At 39.3% G+C, this 22,588-nt stretch overlaps 1 protein-coding gene and 1 long non-coding RNA gene across 3 annotated transcripts in view; both read left to right on the top strand.

Moving 5' to 3' along the window:
• The window catches only part of LOC143345783 (uncharacterized), a 455,578-nt gene that overhangs the window by 252,291 nt on the left and 180,699 nt on the right, over positions 1–22,588 (top strand). The gene's annotated exons all lie outside the window — the stretch shown is intronic.
• LOC143345787 (uncharacterized) overlaps positions 5,291–22,588 on the top strand; it is a 45,185-nt gene continuing 27,887 nt past the window's right edge. The window contains exon 1 of the long non-coding RNA XR_013080314.1: positions 5,291–5,727. This is a non-coding gene — a long non-coding RNA (uncharacterized LOC143345787). The remainder of the gene's footprint in view (positions 5,728–22,588) is intronic.

Here is a 22,588-nt window from a genome sequence, read left to right as displayed (position 1 = left end):
TATTTTCCATGGAAATGGTACGAAAGCAGTCCGGTGAGTATCGTGACGAATTCGTTTCCGAAAAGAGAGACGAGAAATGGACGCTGGAGACCGTTGAGCCGTTCGCGTCGATTTTGGACGAGAGAAATCACAATACCTTTCGTCGACTCGATTGCTGGGGCGAGAGTTTCATTCGCGTGGAAACGGGGACCGTTCGCGTAAACGATGCACGTACACGTATCGCGTATTAGTTGACTCGCGCACGGTTAGCGTAACGGTTCCTAGCAGCACGCAACTCGAAGCGTGGATTATTCGATGCTCACTCGCAGCAAGCAATTTAGAAACTTGCAAGGAACTCGCAGTTTGAAAGACAGCGTGTATGCACATTTCTCAGCCGGCGCTTTCATTCCCACCCGCGCCCAACGTGGCAAGTTAACGCCTCGAGGGGGGCGTGATTTATGATATTTACGCCGGGAACCGAGTCTTGTAATTCTTTGCCCAACCGCGACCGTGCATCCTAATAATTACGTTCGAACTTCGCCCGGCGATAAACGCGTAATTACGTCTTACAGGTTCATTACGCGGCTCGCGTTCGTACGAGAGCTCGCGGTATTCTCTATCATAATTATAACTTCGCCGCGGATGCTAAGGGTATCCGTGGCTAGGTTTACATCGTTAAACTGGTCGGTTTTTTTAAAAATATTTATCGTACGGTGAACTTGAAGTATTCGTGTCGATTATAATCACATTTTGTTAGTTACGAAACGTGTGGATTGCTCGGTTAATATAATAGCCATTCTTGATTTTAGTTAGTGGACTCATCGGTGAGGAATCTATATTGACTTCTTTTATCCGAATTTATCCGAAATTATCCAAATAATTTACTTGCAGGTAATAATATTTTAAAAAGAAGTCTAGTAACGCGTATGAAAAATACTAAAACTTTAGACGTGTGTAGTTCCGAAGCTACTAGGGTTTTCACCATTATTGAGCCACTGTTAGTAGTGGCAAGGCCTCCCCTTTAAAACGATTTTTTGTTTATGTCGATCCGACTTTCCGTTTTGGAGATATCGTAATTTATGTGAAGCGGTAATTTTTCTAATTCGACTCGTGAGGTCAATGACCTCGCGACGTAAACAAACGCTTCGAACCTCTATATCTCCGGAACTAATTAAACTATCGACTTGAACAAGCACTCATTTTAAAGGACATTTTATACTCTATCTGTTGACTATACCAACTACTATAATTAACGTTGCCTTTCATGTTTATTTTGACTATACAGAGATAGAAGTAAGACTACATTTATAACCACTTAACATTTGTCGTATGAAATTTAATTTAATTTTTATATACAAGATCCTAAGTGGAGGAATAATATTTCCTGTCGAGAAGCTCGCAATAATTCATATAAACAAACTTTGCTAAATTAACTCTGTATTAATCCGTCTTTAAAGTTTTCTTTTTAAATTTGTACAAAGGGGAATCGACCCGTTAAATAAAGAATTATTATTACTGTTATTTCGAAAGGAATATCCTTGTCTGTGCTGAATTCTTCTCCTGATAATCATCGTCCCAGTGTCTGCTTCCATCCAACGTGTACTTCCACATGTTCCCGTGACGATTTTCAATTAATTCTCAGATCTTGTTAGACTCGATTGCATATACAACTCTCAACAAATAGACTCTAGTAGCTACGATTTACAAATTAGGAACTACTCTTTGAAGCTGGTCCCTCGCTGCTAATTGCAGCCTTTCTCTCTGACTCTCCGTCAAAATACAGTAAAGATATAATCGTGTCTAGCTCGTGAATATTGAGCATACCTCGCGAGGAACTTCTAAAGGCGTCTCGAGTCGAGGGGAGCGGAGAATTCTCCGCGGAGGTCGCTGTGAAATCATCTTTCTTAACTGAGCTACGTTCAAATCTGAGCCATATTGCTGCAAAGGATACGATTATACTAAAAGGCTCTCAACGCGAAAACAGTCATAACTCGCAATGAAGTTACGCTCCATACTCGAATATTACAAGAACAGAATCCAATTTCGTGTTCTCCCATTTTCAGGCGTCGTCTACTCGACACGTCGTCCTTTTCATTGAGAAAAATTTTATGAAAATTCGCAAGTCAAACACACTGCTGTATAGCCTATCCAAATAATTACAATAAAAAGATTATGTTACGATTCGATATTAAAACCCTCGAAATGATAGAAGTACAAAGATGATTAAATATTAAAGCAATTTAAAAAGCTTGGGATGTTTCGAAACACGATAGACAGTTTAATAAAACCTGAAAATTGTTTTCGATTTTTGAACAAAATAAAACAATACAGAATCGATAGTGAAAAAATACCAGTTCGTTATAACGACCCAGCCATAAATCCAGGTTTGAAAATCCAAACGCGTAACGTGGTTTGCTTGAAAATTCAAGATTGATCGACTAGTACCCCATTTAATACGAATTTCTACAGGTTCACGCAAAGATTCTTAATTAATTCATTTTTAAATCTTATTACGCGCAATTTTGCATACAATTAACGAGAAACGTGTTTCGGTATGATCACGAAATATCGTTTGAAACAGGATTTCATGGAATTGCAAAATTCCTTAACATATGCGCGTCTAGGAAGTCGATCCTCCAACAGAGACACGAGAACCGTCGCGTTATTATGCGTTTGTTATGTTAATCACTGACCTGACAGGTTACGAGACGCCGTGCAACGCGACTGTTATGCTAACTGCCAGCTGAGAATGCTCGTAACGTGGTTGCAAATGCGAATCTCCACGCGGTTCTAGGAGCTACAATGACACCGGAAGCTGGCAGCTCCGTGGAAATTAAAAACGGAACGTATTAGCTGTACACCTTTCCGCCAAATGATTATGACCGCCCAGATGATTCTAATTTAACGGATACTTTTTTGTATTGTTGTGAAATTGTCGAGAAATGTTGAAGGATGACGACGAAACGGTATTTCTCTTTCTACGAAACACTATGAAGAGTAAATAATAAATCTCTTACGAACTGGATGCTTTCGAGAATTAGTCGTCGATTTAGATAAAAATATTGGAATCAACAAACCCTCTTTCTGAATACCGTAGACGTTAATTCTTTCGAAATATAAGAACTAGATTTTCTCGAAGAATACGATTTTAATACACGCGGTGGGAGAATAAATCATTAGATCGTCGATCTTTAAAAGTGCTCGAATACGTGATTCGCAGTTTTTGTCAGGTTCGGTGTTTGAATTTCTCTTTGTAGATTTACAGCGCGGCGAGAGCATTTTTCTAATATGTCCGCAGCATCTGCTATGTGGAAATTCAGTTTTCGCGTTAATCGTTTTTGGCGCAAAACTGGGGGAAAGATAACCGTGAGCATTTAATATACCGCGAGCTACCTCAAGGCAGGAAATAAATAACTCCGTTTCATCCGCTCGTATTTTCACGTCCGCGAAGGAAGTCTCTCTGGTAAATATTTCCTTATATTCGGATCTGGTGTTAAACGTTTTCTGATCTTCGTTTCGAACGCGATAACGCTTCGAGGAGCGCGGGTCAGTTCGAACGGAAATCCTGAGACTGGCTAATCGATGAAATGGGAAATGAATTTCGCCATTCCTACGGGAGAGGGTCGAGACGGAGTAACGATGTAATTTTCTTGCCGAATATAACGTAGTTAGAACTAAATCGTCCAAGGGACGTTAGTTATTTATTAAATATGCAAATAAATTGTGGTTTACCAAGTACATTTTTACTATCGATGCGTTACCAACAAATTTTGTATGTCTATTCACCAAAAATGATTGTAATTGACCCCCGCAACCGAATATAATTTTTTTAGAATAATTTGAAATTTTTTAATTTAATTGTTAGTAACTTTTTAACGAAGACTCCATCAACAAATTGCTATTCTTGATTTTCGTCTTATTTTGGCCTTTAGAATCCTCATTAAAATTTTTCCCAGAGGTAGCTGAACACCCTGTATAACAGTTAGAATCTCAGAAAATAATTATGCATCGTACCGTACGTTTTTCAGTGCATTAGCGAGTCTAATTATTTTCCAACGAAATTCCTGGAAAACAAATTTACATTCTCTGTACTTTGCAACAGTCCTCCGATAAATTCAGCCACGTTCCACGAGTGATTCGTTATTAGGTGTAAAAATAGCATATTAACCATATTAAGACTCCTAAAATTGACCAGAAAGATTGGCATCGCTTTATGTCGTTCGTAAATCAAACAATTTCGTCTAGATCGAATATACTACTGCTGAATATTGAAAACGTTATAATTATGAACAATTCGTGAACCGACATAAGCTGAATATTATTGTCCTCTGTCGCTAATTCGATTTTTCTTTTTCGTTTCAGGTAAGTCACGAAAATCTAACATGGAAGAATTTCTAACTCATTTCCAATGAAATTTTTCATATCAGGTATTTATCATAGTTACTCATTGTTGACTATTAGGTATTAAACTGTCTCGTTAATATGCAACGTATTTAAGGTGGGAATAAAAAGGATCTGATTAATCAAGCTTTCTACTGATATTTCCATCGACAAAACAAATTATAAATTTGTGCACAATCATATTACAAATCCGTATTGCTCGCGATATAAATCATTTTTCAAAAGCGTGTATTGTTCAAAGCTGGAACAACAAAAGCGAATAAAAATATTAACGCGACATTTGATCGAACATTTCTATAAATGACAATTCTTTATTATCGTCTTGCAAGTTTGACCAATAAAAGTCAGCTTATATTAACCCCTTGCCATACAATGGCGAGTCTGACTCAAATTTCACAATTATGAGGCTACACACTCATCACGAAGTCTTCTAAATTAAAATCAACAGATTTTTACATTCACGAGGTATTCGTAAAACAAATCTATTCTCTTTCCTAACCATTCCTTGTACGAACCAAACTAAATATTGTCTAGGGGTTGAGATGTCTTATTCTCGTTTCTGACACGGTATACGATGAAATATAGAATTTTTTTCCCAAAAAATACAAAATACAGAGCATCTTATATTTTTATCCAGTAGCGTAGAGCCCAGACGCGTCGCGTTCCGCGGAATTTCGGCAACTTCCGGCAACAAAAGAAAGAAGAAGTAAGTCCACTGGAAGAGAGATGGGCCTAGCGTGTAGGGGGAAGGAGAGAGACGTTAAGGGCGACACGGGGGTGGTTATACGCGCGCAGGAGCGTAACGCAAGCGCGCTGGGCCACAGCCCCGTTACCGAGGGTGCCACCCCGCCGATCGAGGCCTGCTGGCCAAGAGACGCTCAGTTCTGTCTCGCTCTCCTACGGAGGGAACCGGAAATCGTCCGCACGTCCCGGCTAGGCGGGAAAGTTCGCGTCCAGTTCGATCGTTTCGGCGCGCGATCTCCTCTTCTCGGCGCTCGTGACGCGTGAAATAGAAAAAAAAAAAAGGGAGAAGAAGAATAAAAACGTGCGGAATCGCGTTCGTTTTCGGTCGCGCGTGAAATTTGTTTTCGCCGGGTCCGTGGTGCATATCAGTTCGACGAGTGTGTTCTGTGAATGCATACAGTTGGAGGAGCTCGCTGGCGCGACGTGCGCATAAACGGAATTCGAAAGTGTACAGTGACCCGCCGGTAGCGATTCCCTTTCGAGGGGAGAACGGAGATCGCGGAGGCGCCAGACAAAGGCTAACACCGTTCTCGAACGAGGCTTGGTCCCGCGATTCGCGAATTAATTACGCCCCGGGCACGATTTAATTCGCCCAGTGCCGCGGTAAGTCGACGCGCTCGAAACCATCGTCGAAATCGGGGTAAACACGACGATCGAGCCCTGGAAAGGAGGGGAATCTAACGTCCGATGCGACGGGTATCGCGTTATGGAGAAACATAATTCAACGAAACAATTCAGGGAACATGTGGCGATTACATACCTTCTTGCTTTCGCGTGGATCAATGAATCCGCCAAGTTGGTCTTTCGATATCATGTGACTCGAAATCGGGGACGATAAAATAATCCGTTCTGACAATTCTAATCGCTGGATTTGAATTACGACCACCGGGAATTTTAGCGTTCATTTTTGGAAATCAGAAGTAATGTTTACGAAAGGAATCCTCTTTCATGATAGGAATTATTCCTTTATATAATGGAGAATCTTAACAGTTAGGTAACGTTGTTTAAAAATCAGCGGAGGACACGAACTCGATTTTGACACACTTTTTAAGATATAAATAATCAAAGTGGAACAATTATAAATTAGCTATGCCCCCATCGACCATTCAGAGAATGCTTCGTAACATTTATTATATCAATTCAGTCCACAAGTTTTTAAATGAGACATCAATAAACTCCTGCTAGCTACATATTTTCATCCAAAACTACACAAAATCGTGCAAACTGAATTAATATTAAATTTCTTACGTTATACGCCAAAAGGAACTTCTATAATTTTGCAAAAGCACATTAAAATCGAAGTCGACCAATTCCCTGTTCATCCCTCGTGTTCCCAGCGTTCTCGCTATTTTCATGCGCGATTAAAAATTCGCACCGGCAGCGTATTCTGGGGAAAAAAACGATAGAACGGAAATTTGCATCGATCGGTTTGGTTTCAGCGTAGATTGCAGGTTTCGGTGGCAGGCGATACCCCGATCGGTTTTCGTAACGTTAAATCCTCGTTTTTCCCCGACGCTACGCGCTCTGTAAAGTGTTGTAATTACGCCAGAGTAAATTAGTAAGTTGTGGTATTTGAGGTGAGCGCGGGGTTAATTAACTGAGTGGCAGGTTCGGCGAAGTCGTGGCAAAAATTTCGCTCTTGGCGCGCGGCCTGTCTGTACAGCGTGAAATTCCTGAAACAAACTTCGAACGTTTTCTATTCCGCGCGACGGAGGGGGACGAATTTTCAGACGAATTTTTAAACGGCCGCCAGCAACTTTTGTTTCGTCGCGCGATCCCCCGTTACGCTGTTCGTCCCCAATAAGAATTCGTTCGCCGAAAATTTCAGTTCGATTTTAAGCGCGATAAATGACTCCCTCGGGAATAAAGTTAAATCAATACGAACTTTGCTGGTACCTCAGGCGGGGTGTACTTCGGTCTCGATCGAGAATCGTTAGTTTTTTTGCGGAGCGTCGTCGTTTCCGTTCTTAGTTCCAGAACTCGATAAACTTTGGCCGATTTAGTTTCGCCGACGAGCACCATAATCGTTCTTATCGTACGATGCTTTTTGGGCTTCTGTTTTACCCCCCTATCGTTGGCAATCGGCATTTTCTGTCGTTGTTTAATGTTTAGTATTTTGTTGCGTTCGACGTAACGTACAGTGCGGAATTAATTACGAGTTTTAATAACAATGGCACGAGATTGCCCAGGAACCTGCTGCAACCGAATTTCGGAAAATGTATGTACGGAATAATCACTATGGTATCGATATTATTGCATTGTAAATCGACATAATTATCGCGTCTGCCGGGCAAGAAAATATTTTCCAAATTAATTTCGGCAATGTATTCTGATTAAATTCTAATTAAAGCCTTAAATTATATTTCGTGAAGAGTACGAACGACAATGCGACGGAAGTTAATTAATCCCGGTGAAATTATATAGCGCGTAGGGGTTTCGTGTTCGTCGCTATCCTTAAACTGAACGTGTGCAAATGATAAATCCCCTCGACGATTAACCGTCACCGGAAACTTTCTCCTTCTCCTATTAAAATATTTTCCAGTTAGAAATTATACGCGTTCGAAGTTTCGTATTCGTCGCAAATAAGGCTACAGTAACGATAGATCGATAGGGAGGGGAATAGCAATCGATCTAAAATAATAATAAAGCGCATAGTTTAATGAGAGAATAATGGGAAAGGCGCAGGGTTATAAGTCAACGGACCGAACTGCTCCAGATATTATTTTTAATGCCGTATCTCTTCATTCGTTAAAAGTACCGTTCTTCATCAGGGATTCGCGAGCACTCGGATCTCGTTTCTCTCTCCCTTCTTTTATGTTAAATTCTTCTGGCGACATTAAAATTACAATGATACTTGCAACGGTGAAAAAGAAGACGTTCCATTTATCGTATAATCCGTTTCACCGACACCATTCTCTGAAGGATGTTTATGTTCTGTCGTTTGAGATTCGAAACGGGGTCAATGAACACAGTGAAATTAATATATTCGCCGGTTTCGTGTGTTTAGGCGTCGCGAGCAGAATTCATAATATTCTAGTCGAAGCTGAACGTTTCACGGTTTCCGTAGAATCATATTCGAAGAACACGGGAAACAGAGAAGTTTCAAATTTTAATATCACTCGGAAAAAGAATTTTACATTGGACGTTGCGTTACAACTTGGAATTTTTTGTAGATAGAACTAATTTTAACGCTCGGTTTGTGTCGTTTACATTGCGATTCCCAGTGATGTTGATATTCTAATATTGGAATTTATATGTAATATACATTGACTATAGTACACATTGCTATCTGAGTTAATTAAATTTAAGTAACAGCCGTTTGATAGACCGACACTGTCAAAGTACTGAAACTGGTCTGAGATATAAAAGAGACAAGTTAGAGGTCTAGACGAACTTCTAATTGAATTCCCGAGACATCTTCTAAGCGTGGAAACTGTGTTAGCCTGTTAATCGATTATTAACGAGCTCAAGACCATTACTTGGCGATTGGTCAGTTTTAAAGTGCCTAGTGGTTATCCTTTAAAGCTCAGGAGTATCTTCGACGAAGAGATATGCAGGGTGTTCGGCCACCCCTGCGAAAAATTTTAACGGGAGATTCTAGAGGCCAAAATAAGACGAAAATCAAGAATATCAATTTCTTGATTGAGGCTTCGTTAAAAAGTTATTAAAAAATTAAATTAGAAAAATTCAAATGATTAACGGAAAAATTATTTACGGTTGCGGGGATCAATTACAATCATTTTTGGTGAATAGACATACCCCCGAAATCCTACCCACTTTCGAGAAAAAAATTCTGATAGGTACTGAAATTTTTTGATGAAAACAAAATTATCCAAATCATTCTAAAAAAATTATTTTCGGTTGCTGGGGTCAATTATAATCGTTTTTGGTCAATAGACATACTCTTGAAATCCTAACCATTTTCGAGAAAAAAATTCCTTTCCGAAAATAGCATTTCGAGCCAGAAATGTCACTGGAAAATGTCTTGCGTATCTTTAAAACGTCATAACTTCTGAACGGATTGGACGATTTTAATGTTTAAAAAAGCAAACTACGCGTATTTTGATGGAGAATATGTACAAATCGCAAAAATATTCGAAAAGTTGGTCCTTGACCCCGCAAAATAAGAAAAACCCCATAACAATGGTCCAATTTTCAAACAGCCATAACTCCTACAATTGTGAATATATTTCAATGAAACTTTTTTCTGAAGTAGAGCTCATGGGTACCTACAAAAAAGTATCAGACAACTTTTCTGTAGGGCGTCAAACAAAATTACTAAAAATGAAAAACAAATTTTTAAGAAAAATCGACAGGGGGTAGGTGCCTAAATTTTTTGGCAAAAAAAAAATTTTTTAAATCGTTCTAAAAAAATTATTTTTAGCTAGGGAGATCAACTACAATCAATTTTGGTGAATAGACATACCCCCGAAATCCTACGCAGATTCGAGAAAAAAATTCCTTACCGAAAATTTCATGGCTGACCATAGCGTTGATATGTTTCACTGAAATTTCATGCGTATCTTTAAAACATCATAACTCCTGAACGGATTGGACGATTTTAATGTTTAAAAAAGCAAACTACGCGTATTTTGATGGAGAATATGTACAAATTGCAAAAATATTCAAAAAGTTGGTCCTTGACCCCGCAAAATGAGAAAAACCCCATAAAAATGGTCCAATTTTCAAACAGCCATAACTCCTACAATAGTCAATGGATCGCAATGAAATTTAGTATGGAAGTAGAACTCATGGATACCTACAAAAAGGTACTAAACAAAATTTCGGTAGGACGTCAAACAAACTTATTAAAAATGAAAAACGATGCTTTAAGAAAAATCGACAGGGGATAGGTGCCTAAATTCTTTGGTGAAAAAAAAAATTTCAAATCGTTCTGGAAAAATTATTTTTAGTTGCGGGGGTTAATTACAGTCATTTTTGGTCAATGAACATACCCTCGAAATCCTACGTACTTTCGAGAAAAAAAATTCTTATTGCTATCTTTTCTTAATGTTGAAGTTAACTGTAAGGAATATGAAACTACTATATCATTAACATTTTGGCCCCATTTTAAGATTCTAACGCGTAGTGAGGAACGAGTAGCTAGAAATCATTCTTGTTCTTCTTTTGTACATTTCTATTTTTGTTAGAAAAAATGCAAGCCAATCAGAAAACTAAGTTATTGCTCAGACATTGTAGTCGAAAAGTCTACGAGCAAATAGGTCGCAGACCTCGATTCTCTCTGTCTCCCTCGTTTATTATGATTGTTATCTTCGGTGGAACGATCTCCTACATCGTCACTTTCGTTAACACCGCAGAGACAGTTAATAGAATCATCGATCTGTACGGGCGTGACGAAACGCTGGCTTCGCCAAACCAGTGGAAGTAACGAATATCGTTCAAGACCAAAACTATCATTAAACCGTCTTTTCCAACATTGTCATCATTTTCATTTCCCACGCGACCCAATTTCTTTAACGTCGAAAACATTTTCCTTTATTTTCTCGTGTCATCCTTCTTATTCGAACTTCTTTCAACTCAATCAAACTTAGTTAAAGATATAAGACAATTCCGTACCGTGCTATTCTCGCGTCCTATTTTTATTCGAGCGATCTCGACTCGACCGGATGTGGTTTTCGAATGGTAGAAGGCATCTATTAACGGGGGAATATAAAAAATTCCCCCGTTTCCCATTTTTCTGCGAATATAACGTCGGATCCCGCGATTGGAGCAAATGTTGTTTGCAGACCGACGCGATTGGAAAGCAATACGTCGTGAGTGCCAATTTTCGATGGATTTAATTTTTAGTCGAAATCAGTTCAGGGCTTGCCAATAGCTGGAAAGTCTGCTCGTCGGCGATTTTACACTAACGACGGTAAAACGTGAAAAATGGAATTGCAGACGGCGTTAAACAATTATCGTATAACAATATTTCGCGTGTAGCATTTTCGATATGTCTGCTAAATGGAACTCTGGGCACTTAACGAGTCAACTTAACGGGTTCTGTGCTTCGCCAAAGTGGTCCGCGGTCAGAAAAGTTTGAGAAACACTGCTCGAGAGAATCCGTGAGATCCACGAGCGAGAGGAAGAAGCAAAGACCGACTTAATACTCGTGCAAGGACCTCGAGAAGCGAAGAGTTAGTCCTGCTTGAAATGCAGCCTGCGCCCATCGCAGAACAAACCCCCCGTTCACCCCTATGTTTCATCCCTCTTTCCACCAACGAGCACAGCAGCAGAGAAACGTAGCGTGCAGTTCAAAACGAGGAGTCGCTCCTCTCACCTCGAATCCCGTTTCTCGTCGAATGATGTGCATCGCCATCGTAAAAGAGGGCGTTTTTCCACCTACTAATATTTTAAGTCTTGTTCGGTACGCAAAATTTAATTTTCAATGATCGTATGGTAGGCTCTCTCGAAGAAAAACGATTTAAAATTAAAAAAAAAAACATATTTGATGCATTTACATGCATTTTGAAATTTCTGGGTATTTATTGTGAATTAATTGCTACTCAAAGTGGACAATACATGGTTTCGTTTTCCCTATTAGACTATTAGATGTCGTACGAAGGTAAATTTTCTTGGGATAGGTATGAAACATTCATAATAAATAGAGTTGGAAATATCTTCTTCTTTACAAAGAGCGATTATTTAAAAGTTTCTTTAAGTATTATTCTATCGACTGTATTTTCTATTTGAAAAATATTGATTCTCACTGATAAATTACAAGTGTTCTTTGATCGTTTTTCATTGCGATCAGCGTTCGATACAATAATCAGTTCGTACGTCTCTGGGTCCGTGCATTAGTTTCATTGGCAAAATTACGAAACGCCACGTTCGGTCGCAAAGAATCCCCGATAACGTCTTCGCTTTCGTGTAGTTTAATGGCAGAAATAAAACTCGATTGTAGACTTTAACGAGCGCCAGCTGCTTCATATAAAGATCGCGTCTCTCGACGCGAACAGTTTCTACTGCGCAAATTCGAGCTATAAATAGAAGGTGTTTATAAATTATAGGTACAGACACCATAAACATATCGCACTCGTCGATAGAAATAAACAATCGTCGATAAAAGTACGTTCGGAAATTAACCGTTACGAAGTATTGAAGTTTATTTTATAGAAACGAGGCAGTTCTTTATATCAACACAGAACTGAATAAATATTGATTTGCAATATTTAAGGTGTCTTCTATCGTTTCATAAAAATACGTATTTTTTAAAAATTACGACTATCTATCGAGTGTTGCGTGGACATTGATTACACCATCTTCTTTGCATCATTATTGAATAAATATTGATTTGCAATATTTAAGGTGTCTTCTATCGTTTCATAAAAATACGTATTTTTTAAAAATTACGACTATCTATCGAGTGTTGCGTGGACATTGATTACACCATCTTCTTTGCATCATTATTGAATAAATATTGATTTGCAATATTTAAGGTGTCTTCTATCGTTTCATAAAAATACGTATTTTTTAAAAATTACGATTATCTGTCGAGTATTGCGTGGACATTGATTACACCATCTTTTTTGCATCATTATTGAATAAATATTGATTTGCAATATTTAAGGTGTCTTCTATCGTTTCATAAAAATACGTATTTTTTTAAAATTACGACTATCTATGGAGTGTTTCGTGGACATTGATTACGCGAGGGATTCAATAACGCCGGCGTTTCGCGGAATGAAAAGGCGGCCATTATCGATTAATTTCGGCAGGATTTGGCAGCCGACGTAAAAGTTTCAGCCCATCAGAAATAAAAGAGAACGGTTCGCGGGGATTAACCGTGCCACGGCGGTTCGAAGGTAGCGGGATTTAAAGGCGAGTTAATTACCGCCACTAAATACTCCTTAATTGCTTTGTACGTGCGACTTAATGCCGAAACGAACGCGTGGGCGGTTGTACGCGTCGTTGCGGAATCGCCTCATATTTCAATATTTGCTTGGTTTTACGAGGACTGATTGGGAGATTGCGAAGCAACAGCAACATTCCGGGGGTGGTCGTCGACTTTAACGAGTATCAATCCGTGGAAGGAGAGGGCACAATCGCGGGATTCCGTATCGGTGTTCCTGGGAATTGAGAGAAACTACCGTTACCGTGTAGTGAAGTTTAATTGCCGGAGGTGGTGGAATTTAAGGGTAAATGCACGCCAAGTACTTCCGATCTGAGCAACGCGTCGGTATTTATTTCGATACGAGACGCGTTGCTTTTTACGTCTCGATACGTTAACCGTGCAATGATTCTTCTTCTTTGGATACTGAATGAAATGTTTACGCCTCTATACGGTTACTGAAAAATATTTTTAGTTCAGTTAATAACCATTGTAATACATCATCTGTGTATTAATGCAGATAGCAGGCAACAATACTAGTAGAAGTAACCAGTAATGGTCAGACGCTTCAACTCTTAACACTCTAGCGGTCCCCTGTTCTATTGTACAGCGTCTCCAAGACAAAAATACAAATGTACACAAAATACTGATATAAATTTCGTTAAAGCTTTGTCCGTAATTGCATTCGTTACTGAAAAATATTTTTAGTTCAGTTAATAACCAATGTAATACTTCATCTGTGTATTAATGAAGATAGCAGGCAACAATACTAGTAGAAGTAACCAGTAATGGTCAGACGCTTCAACTCTTAACACTCTAGCGGTCCCCTGTTCTATTGTACAGCGTCTCCAAGACAAAAATACAAATGTACACAAAATACTGATATAAATTTCGTTAAAGCTTTGTCCGTAATTGCATTCGTTCTTAAATAAATAAATCTTGGGTAGAAAAAGACTCAAAGAGAGCCTGAGTGTTAATTGCATGCGCTTCAAACGAATTTCAGAAATTAATTTTCTCGAAAACCCACCCTCGCGTGAACAAATTTTATTCATAATTTTCAGACTCAGTCCGTTTTGCTACCTTTGCTTAATAATTACATAATATCAAAGCAAAAGTTTCATAGAACTGTATTTAACCAGTAAATGTGCATTACTGTAATTTTCACAAGAATTCAGGCTATTGTTTTTCCTAAATTAATGAGAACGAGCTTGGCAAAGATGCCATTGGTAATAATCTTGCGTCTCACGAGCGAACGATTATTGAACAATTTCGAGCCTATAGAATAAAAAGTTACTCGGTTGAAATTTAATTTCCAGCCTCGTTGGAACGCTCGAGGAACGGTTCGGCTTTAATCCGCGACGGGTTCAACGATCACAGAGTCCCCGCTGAAAGCCTGGTTTAATTTCTTATAATTTCGCGGCGCATTCATGGGAAACTCATTCGCATTTAGCGTCTTTAAAATCTCGATAACGAACGCGGCGTGCCCCGACCCCCTCCGCGTCGGAATTCGATTACTCTCGCGTTTCACTGGAAAACGCTTTTCTTTCCAGCTTTCACATTCAAATCGCCAACTACGCCTGAAATACAAATATCCATGAATAATTCCAGCCCCGAAACGCCGCGACGAGTCGTGCTTCTGTAATAAATTTCATTCATTGCCGTGGCAGCGCGGGGAACGCTTGAAAAACGATTATCGATTGTTCAGTGGCGTCTTTAAATTCTGGTCTGGCGCGCAATTAGAAACTCCCTGCAGTTTCTCCCGATTGATCTACCACGGGCACACCGATTCCCGATGCGCCATTATTCCTCGAGTGGTTCAATCGATGCTCGTTAAGGTCGAACAAGCGCGTTAAACAAATCTCACCCTTTGCGATACGCTCAAGAATCAACCGCGTACGGTCCAGCTACCCTTGTCCACTGCGCCTTGAAACAATTAGCGGTGCTCGCAATCTCACCCTGTTACTTCCCAACGAAATTTCTGAGAACCGATAAGACTGCAAAATTCAATGAAAACGAAAACACAATGTCGTACGTCCACTTAATAATATGCAACTCGGTGGGATATTCAATAAGATTCAGTCTACAAAATGTTAACCTATGAAAAAACATTGAGACTTAGGTGGAAATAACTCTTCAATTATTCAGCTACTTTTGGAATCAGACTTGTAGTTAAATGTTGCGCTGTTTATTAATAAAAACGCGCGTGTCAAGATTTGATACAGAGAAGAGAAAAGAAAATGATAGATGGTACAAAAGAATAGAATAGAAAGTGGGCGCGCGGACTGTTGAGTGTACGCGGTGAATTTAAACTATAGAATTTATTTCTAATATGCATAGTGTAGGAAAATATTTTTAAACAAGAGTTACCTACGTGAATTAAATTTATCATGCAGTAGACAATTTGTCAATTTTTTAAAAATATTTCGCAGAACTAGACGCTCGTGGTTTGGACCATTTCAGGATTCTCGAAATTCTTGTACCGTCACAAGTATTTCCATTTAATCCACTCTTCGCTAAAAAAAATCAGGGAATTTCGCCCCGCGGGAAATCTCATTACTGTTGTCCCGAAAGAGTACATTCATAAAGTCAACGGACGTAGCAGCAATTCTAACAGACCCGAAGGGACTCCTGAGTCGTCCGAGTCCAAATAGTAACTCTCAAAAATAGCGAAGAAGTCACGTTTGTTACATAAACCAGTACGTGTGTCGTCCTCGGTGAAGTGTACTTCCTTGAAACTGATTGGATGGGAAGATGAAATTCACAGATACGGTCCACATCATATCGCGATAAGCATTTTTGTTCGAAGCTTGCATACGTTTCTATTATAATTTAAATATTGTAATTCTTCACAGACCGCGATATGAAAAATAAAAATTGTCTCCGTGGAGCTGGTCTTCCCATCTCTGTCTGAGGCACGTTTAATCTACTAAGTCTCAGCCGTGCATTGCGAGAAGGATTTCCCAGGTTGACGTCGGATGAATGAAAGTTCGAGGTGACACGATTCCGTTTCGCTAAAAGAAACGACGGAAATCCATTCGCGAGGGTCGTGGCAGCCACGAGGGGGTTGCACCGTCGTTCACCCCTCCGATTTGTCCCCGATTTACGAGGCAGACCCCGGCGATGCCGTCGGAAATTTGCATCCCTGGAAGAACCAGCCAGGACGATGCACGCGTGTCAGGGAGGACGCATAAAATCACCGTCGTCGCTTTACGGCCTCGTTTAAACGGTCCCTGGGAAGATCGGGACGCGATTCTGAATAAATTAGCATCGGCACACAGCTTGGAGGATCCGTGTATTTAGAGATTTTCGCGTACCCCCTCCAGCCATTTCTCGCGATCTACCGGCGCGCGTTCGGATCCGAGAGTCTCGCTTCAGCGCTTCGAAAAGTGGGTCATGTTTGAGAATTCTTTTTAAAGAATATGCACGCTGAAACCCCTCCAAATTTTACTCGCGATTTTATCGATTACTCAAGAAGGTCTAACAATTTTTATAACCACTATTTTACGAGAGGTCGTAACGTTATTTAAATAGAAACGGAATCTATCGCCCAGCATTCGATTTTCCGCGAACTACGCGAAGTCGCGTTCCATTCTATCATCGACAATTTTTCCACGGCGTTTCCGCGCGAATGTTTCGCGTACCATCGAAAGGAAATACGTTTAAGTAGTTCGCGGTAGCAGCATATTTCCTCATACTTTCAAGCGAGCCCTGTTACCGACTATGTCGAAGGTTTTCGAACGAAGTCGCTACCTATAATTTAATGGAAAATGCCAAACATCCACAGGCGTGACGTGATCGATAACGAGAAGTTAACAGTATCTTTGGTCTCCGGGTTGCTGAATGAAACTCAATTTTCGTCGATATTCTTTGGAACGTCGGCTCGCCGGGCGAAATTTGAATACAGAATGCTACGCGGGTTGGTACAACTTGCGCTTCGAAGCAACGTTTCGGGGCAACTCCGACGGATATATTCCGGGCGGAACTTTTTCGCGCGTGTCAATGTGAAAATAAGTGAGAAATTTTCGACGTAAGTTATTCCGATACTCGCGTTTTCCCATGTGCAAAAATTTGCTTGCAGAATTTCAATGACAGACCTAGCGAGCACCGGCGCGTCGAGGAACTTTCAAAGAGAGCGATTTGTGGACTACGGCTCCTTCGCGACGTAGATTTCATTTTATATATCCTCGTGTGAAATTTTTGACAGACGAATGCACTGTGCCCGTAAATATTTCGCGTCCGTGCCGCGTCGATAAAAATATTCACCGTACCCTGTACACGGGATCATCTCAAAATAGCGGTTGATTTATTGCAATTTCATTCCTCAGGAATAGCAAAACAAATTATTCTTGGGTTATTCATACGTCCGTGAATGGATGCTTCCGAATAATTTATTTTCGAGCGAGTTTTCTCGCAAAAGATATTCCGTGTGTCTATTTCGACGCGATGGGAACAATATTTTTGCGAGAGCTACTTACTCTTGAATTCTTCGATCTGTTTTCTATAGAATAATTTTAAACATGCAGTATACTAGAGTAACGAAAAAGATAAAACTTTCTTTTGCTAACTTTTGTGAATTCACCCCTGAAATTTCACAGTTCGCGAAACATCCAACGTCGTGCAGACTATTTTAATAGTTTTAGTAGTTTTTACTTCCATTATTCTTTTTATTCCCCTTTTTAAACACGTTAAAGTTAACATTTAGTATTCCCGTGACAGTTGTATTTAAAATCCGCTCTCTGTTACAACACATTTAGTCGTGTATTAACGTCGTACAATTTTTATGTTGTAATATGACATCCGTACTCCCTGTACGAACGAAATTTGCATTATTTACTCTTTAAAAATCATTCATTATTCCTCGTATATTCATTATATTTTCATTATTCGTGGAGGGAATTCTGTCATAAAAATGAAACGTTCGTTTATTTATCGCTGCAGGATTATTCGGTAAGGCTGTGTAATAATAACTCTTGAAAATCATTTAATATCTTCGTCCAAATAAAATCCTTATTACTCAAACTTACAGTTCTGCTTTTACACATTACATAAATTTACACGTATTAAATTGCTATATAAGCTGCTAAGGGCATATTGTTCCAGAAACAGTTGCCTCTGCCCTTAGGGTAACTAACCCCAAAACCGTTAGTACAACATCACCGCTAATACACGAATTCCTCTACCCACTCGCGTTATCATATTATATTCCATTATTCACTCCGTCCTTGTTCTCTTTATTATCAAAGTTTTGATTACTTACGGTTGTTTTCCACTTAAATACGTTACATTTAAACTCTTCACGATAAAATAGCATCCAAACAAAATTTCAGTAATAAATTCAACCTCGTCTGGGTTCACAATGTTGACGTACTTCACGTTTATTTACAACAGTGCTTTAAATTATAAAAGAGTGTCGTTTCAATCTGCAAATGGAGCATCTCTGGCGAATATCTCTATGTAATTCATCGACGCTTTACTTAAACCAAGTGCCAACAGTGACCGTCCTAATAAATATTTGATTTCAATTGAATTTCCTTTAGAGATGGCAGCTCCAATTTACGCGGCGATGTTATTACCAGCTCATAATCACGTTGCAAATTGAATAATGCCGCGAACTAATATTCGCGTTCAACTTACGTTGCAACAATATTACACGAACTTCACAAATTGCTTCTTTTCATCCTGCTTTCGCCACGAGTGTTGCCGCATTTAGCAATAATCGAGCGCGCTCGTGTTGAAACTTGTCGATGCATTCTCCATCCGTGAGTTGTAATAGCAATTACAACAATGCAGACAGAGTTTTGACTAATCGACAGATTTCTTTCATGCAATATATGAAACCGAATCAAGTAGTTGGATATTTGTTTATATTTGACATTGTTAGGCTTGTGGAGTCGAAATCACACTAACGATCGAGCATTACCGATTCTTTTTCCTATCCTCGTTCAAAATCTTTTGGTCTCGAGGGTCTGTCGATAAATCGTTCGCATCTGTAAAACGTGTATGGGATGTTATCATATTTTACTTTCATTTAATTTTCTCACGAACGGACCGTTTCGCCTCGGGTTGTGTATTATCGAGCACCGGTTATCGACAGCATTATTTACTGTCTTGACTGGTTTGTTTCGAGTCGCTGTTTTGTAAAGCACTTCGTCGCGTAGGACAATTACAGCGATGGTAAAAGGCTCGCGATAAAAGTGTAAACGTTCCTGGAAATTTCTTCGATGTAATTACATTAGAAAGGAAAGAAAGAAAACGAGATTTAATTACTACAGTTTTGCAACAAATTCCCTTAATTATTCGTACTTAATTACAGAAATTACTGTCGCAAACAAGATATAAACTTTTCGACCTGTTTTTCAATACTCTGCTATAAAGTATTCAGGTTCTTTTTCAAGATGATTATAGTTCAGGAGATATTCTAATTTTTAGTTTACAATGTTTTATTCTTGTCTCTCAACCTAGTTACACGTACGCTCTTACACACGGACGCTCTTAATCATGTTTGTAAACATTAATCAAGTTACTGGTACGATAAAGGCGTGCATAAACATGATTATAAGTGTATACTTAAGAGAGTACGTGCACGTTGAAAGACACTAATGCTCCTTTGTATACTTCGCTGGAATATCTTTCAAACTAATAACCTTTTTGCGGAAGCATCGACACAGTCTCCGATTCTCCATAGAAAATTGATCGATCATTGATCGACGCACTGAAAACACAATTTAAGTTTTCCTTTCTATCCAGGAACTGCTGATTAATCTCGAAGAAGATTAAATTGTAGTAATATTGAAGGAACAATTTTCCTTTTAAATATTCAAAATGCTCCTATAAAACCAAGATTCATATATCAAACAATAAAAAATATTATATGTAGTTTAGAGTCCTTCAAATTAATAACTTACTCAACTGCATCTTCGTCAACGTCAATAAGCAAATTTCAAGCATAATACTTCTCGTCTTTCTCCGTCCTAAAACAGCTTGATGCAATTTAATTTAATTTCAATTTCAATTTAATTGCTGTCTTTATATTTTTCTATACTGAAGGTTTTCTCCCCGTAGATAAATAAGTAAATAAGTAACGATTGAGTACCAATTCTGGAACCGTGGAAAATATTACGTTCGCTTTATTTAATCAAGCGACGAAGGTTGGACATCACTGATGTAAAGGTGACCGCCGTAAGTTCTCTATCGACTCACCAACGTTCACGAAGGTAGAAGGGGCCGTCAAAATGAAGGAAAAAAGTAACGTTTACGACGGTAATTGATCGTTAAGGCGACCTATTCGGTACCCTTGGCGAACTTAATTAAAAGCATGGTCGCCCTGCGCTTTCGAGGCTTCGCGCAACGATACACGCCGGGGGACGCGTGCACCCCCGCACCCCCTCTCCCCTCTCGCCCCCGGGATCGAATAATAAAACGCCATTTTAACGATAAACGTAATGAATTAATGAACGACAGGGCGTGTCGCTCGCGTGGCGTTGACGGAGACGCAATTTCGCGAATTTTATCGGCCGCCGACGCTGTTATCGGCGAGCCGCTCAAAATTGTTGCTCCGGGCGTTTTTTAATGACACCGTCGGAAAATACATTATAATAATGCTTGGTTCTTTATCGAGCGATCGTGTTTCGACTATCGGTAAATCGAGGGAATTTAACGGCACGTTTCGTTCGGCTTTCAATTTATTCCACGGCTACTCGTATTCCTACGCTATAATGTTGGTTCGCTGTAAATGAAAATAGCCTGTTTCTTGTGAATTGCGATGTTGCTTTTGAAACTGGTATAGTTTTTCATACATTGAGATACGTAAAAGTTTATTTATTGAATAATTACGCAACCTTGTACACAAATTTTAATACATTATCAATTAAGTAAACAATTTGTAATCCAGTTTTATCGCAAACCAATCGTATAATCAATAGGAATTGTTGAAACTTCTTTGGGTATGTAGCGTCAAAGTTAATTGCAAAATAAACATAGAAGACAGCATAAATTATAGTAGTTGGTATAGTCATCGGATAGAGGATGAAATACCCTTTAAAATGAGCGTTTGTACGAGTCGATAGCCTAATTAGTTCCGGAGATATAGCGATTTTAGTTTCAAGTCGAAGCGGTGGCTAGTTACGGTGATATAAGGCTTCAAAGTTTGTTTACATTCTTACTACAGCCTGGTCAAGGTCATTGACCGGCACGTGACTCGTAGTAACTAGGTCACTCGGCCACTCGGTCACGAGTCACGTACGAGACAGAGAGATCCGACGCGATTAAACCATTTTAAAGGGGAGGCTTTGCCGCTGCTAATAGTGGCTCAATAATTAATAAAACTCTAATAGTTTCGGAACTACAAGCGTCTAAAGTTTTAGTATGTTTAATACGCGTTAATAGGCTTTCCAAAGACGAACAGAGAGACAGTGGAAATTGAAAAATTACCCCTTTATAGTGCACGAATTCGAGAGTAACTGTATATATTTGAAACTGTAGAAAGTGTCCACATTACTCATAAAAATGATTCAGTGTTAAATTGATTTGAATGAAACGTAATCAGGCGTAATTAATTTCTCTAAAAATGGACTAGAAGTTGGTGAAACATTTCCTCGAAGCAGTTCGTTATTTCCTACAATAAAAGTATTAAGATAGTCGAAAATGACCCCTGAGAAATATAACGTTGGCCATTGTAGGGGTCATCATCGTCCCCTTTGGGAATCCCCTGATTTAGGCCAGCCGAGTACGCGCGATACTTGCTGCAGACGTTACAACGTATCGATGAAATTTCGATCAGCTTACCGTGCACGGGGACGATCATGGCCGGGTTCGATTTTCGCCCGGTGAAATTGATACATTAATTATTTCACAACGATGCGCCGCGATGTTTCGTACGAGTTTCACGATCGTATCTTAGCCCGTATTTCAGTCGGTTGGTAATCGTGGTCGTTGCTCGAGTTACGTAATTTATTTCTACGACACAGCAACCGTAACTACGATACCGATCGAGGCATTGTGCATTAATAATTGAACCGGCCGGATTTAAATAGCGCCGCGTGAGATTTATACCGTTGCCGGTGGTTACCGGAAACGTTCGCCGTTTATTTCCGACTGTGTCGCGTAATTAATCATGCGCGTCAACGAAATTAGATGATAATGACGGCCGCGCTAGTACCGTGCACGGAATGTTTGCTTTCAAATGTTTGTTCGCAGCTTGTCCAGCTGGATTATACACGATCGTCCAAGTCTCGTGTTTAAACGGTTCTTTGAGAGAGGGAACAGCACGATCGTGAATTTCGAAAGGTTATCCGCTTCTGCGGCCGAACAGCGTAGAATAAGTTTTCTCCGATTGTTTCTCTGTTTAAAGAAAGAAGAATTTGCAAGGAGAATGTGGACACAGTTTTGTTATAAGATAAGATTACCTCGAGCAGTTTCTTCTCTACAGAAACAGTGTTTAAAATTGATCTAAAAGGACAATCTTTGCTCTTTTAGATTAATATCGTACTGTTTCTAAAGAGGATTTATTTCATTCAGTTCGTACAAATAAAGATTCATTATTTTCTTAAATTAATTTTATATATTTCTGTTCGTGAAGAATAAAATGTTGTATCGTTATCTGGTGAATTATTTTTCTCCAAGAATCATGAAATA

The sequence above is a fragment of the Colletes latitarsis genome, chromosome 9 (genome assembly GCF_051014445.1).
Source record: "Colletes latitarsis isolate SP2378_abdomen chromosome 9, iyColLati1, whole genome shotgun sequence".
Lineage (NCBI taxonomy): Eukaryota > Metazoa > Arthropoda > Insecta > Hymenoptera > Colletidae > Colletes > Colletes latitarsis.
This window is presented reverse-complemented; position numbering and strand designations above follow the sequence as displayed.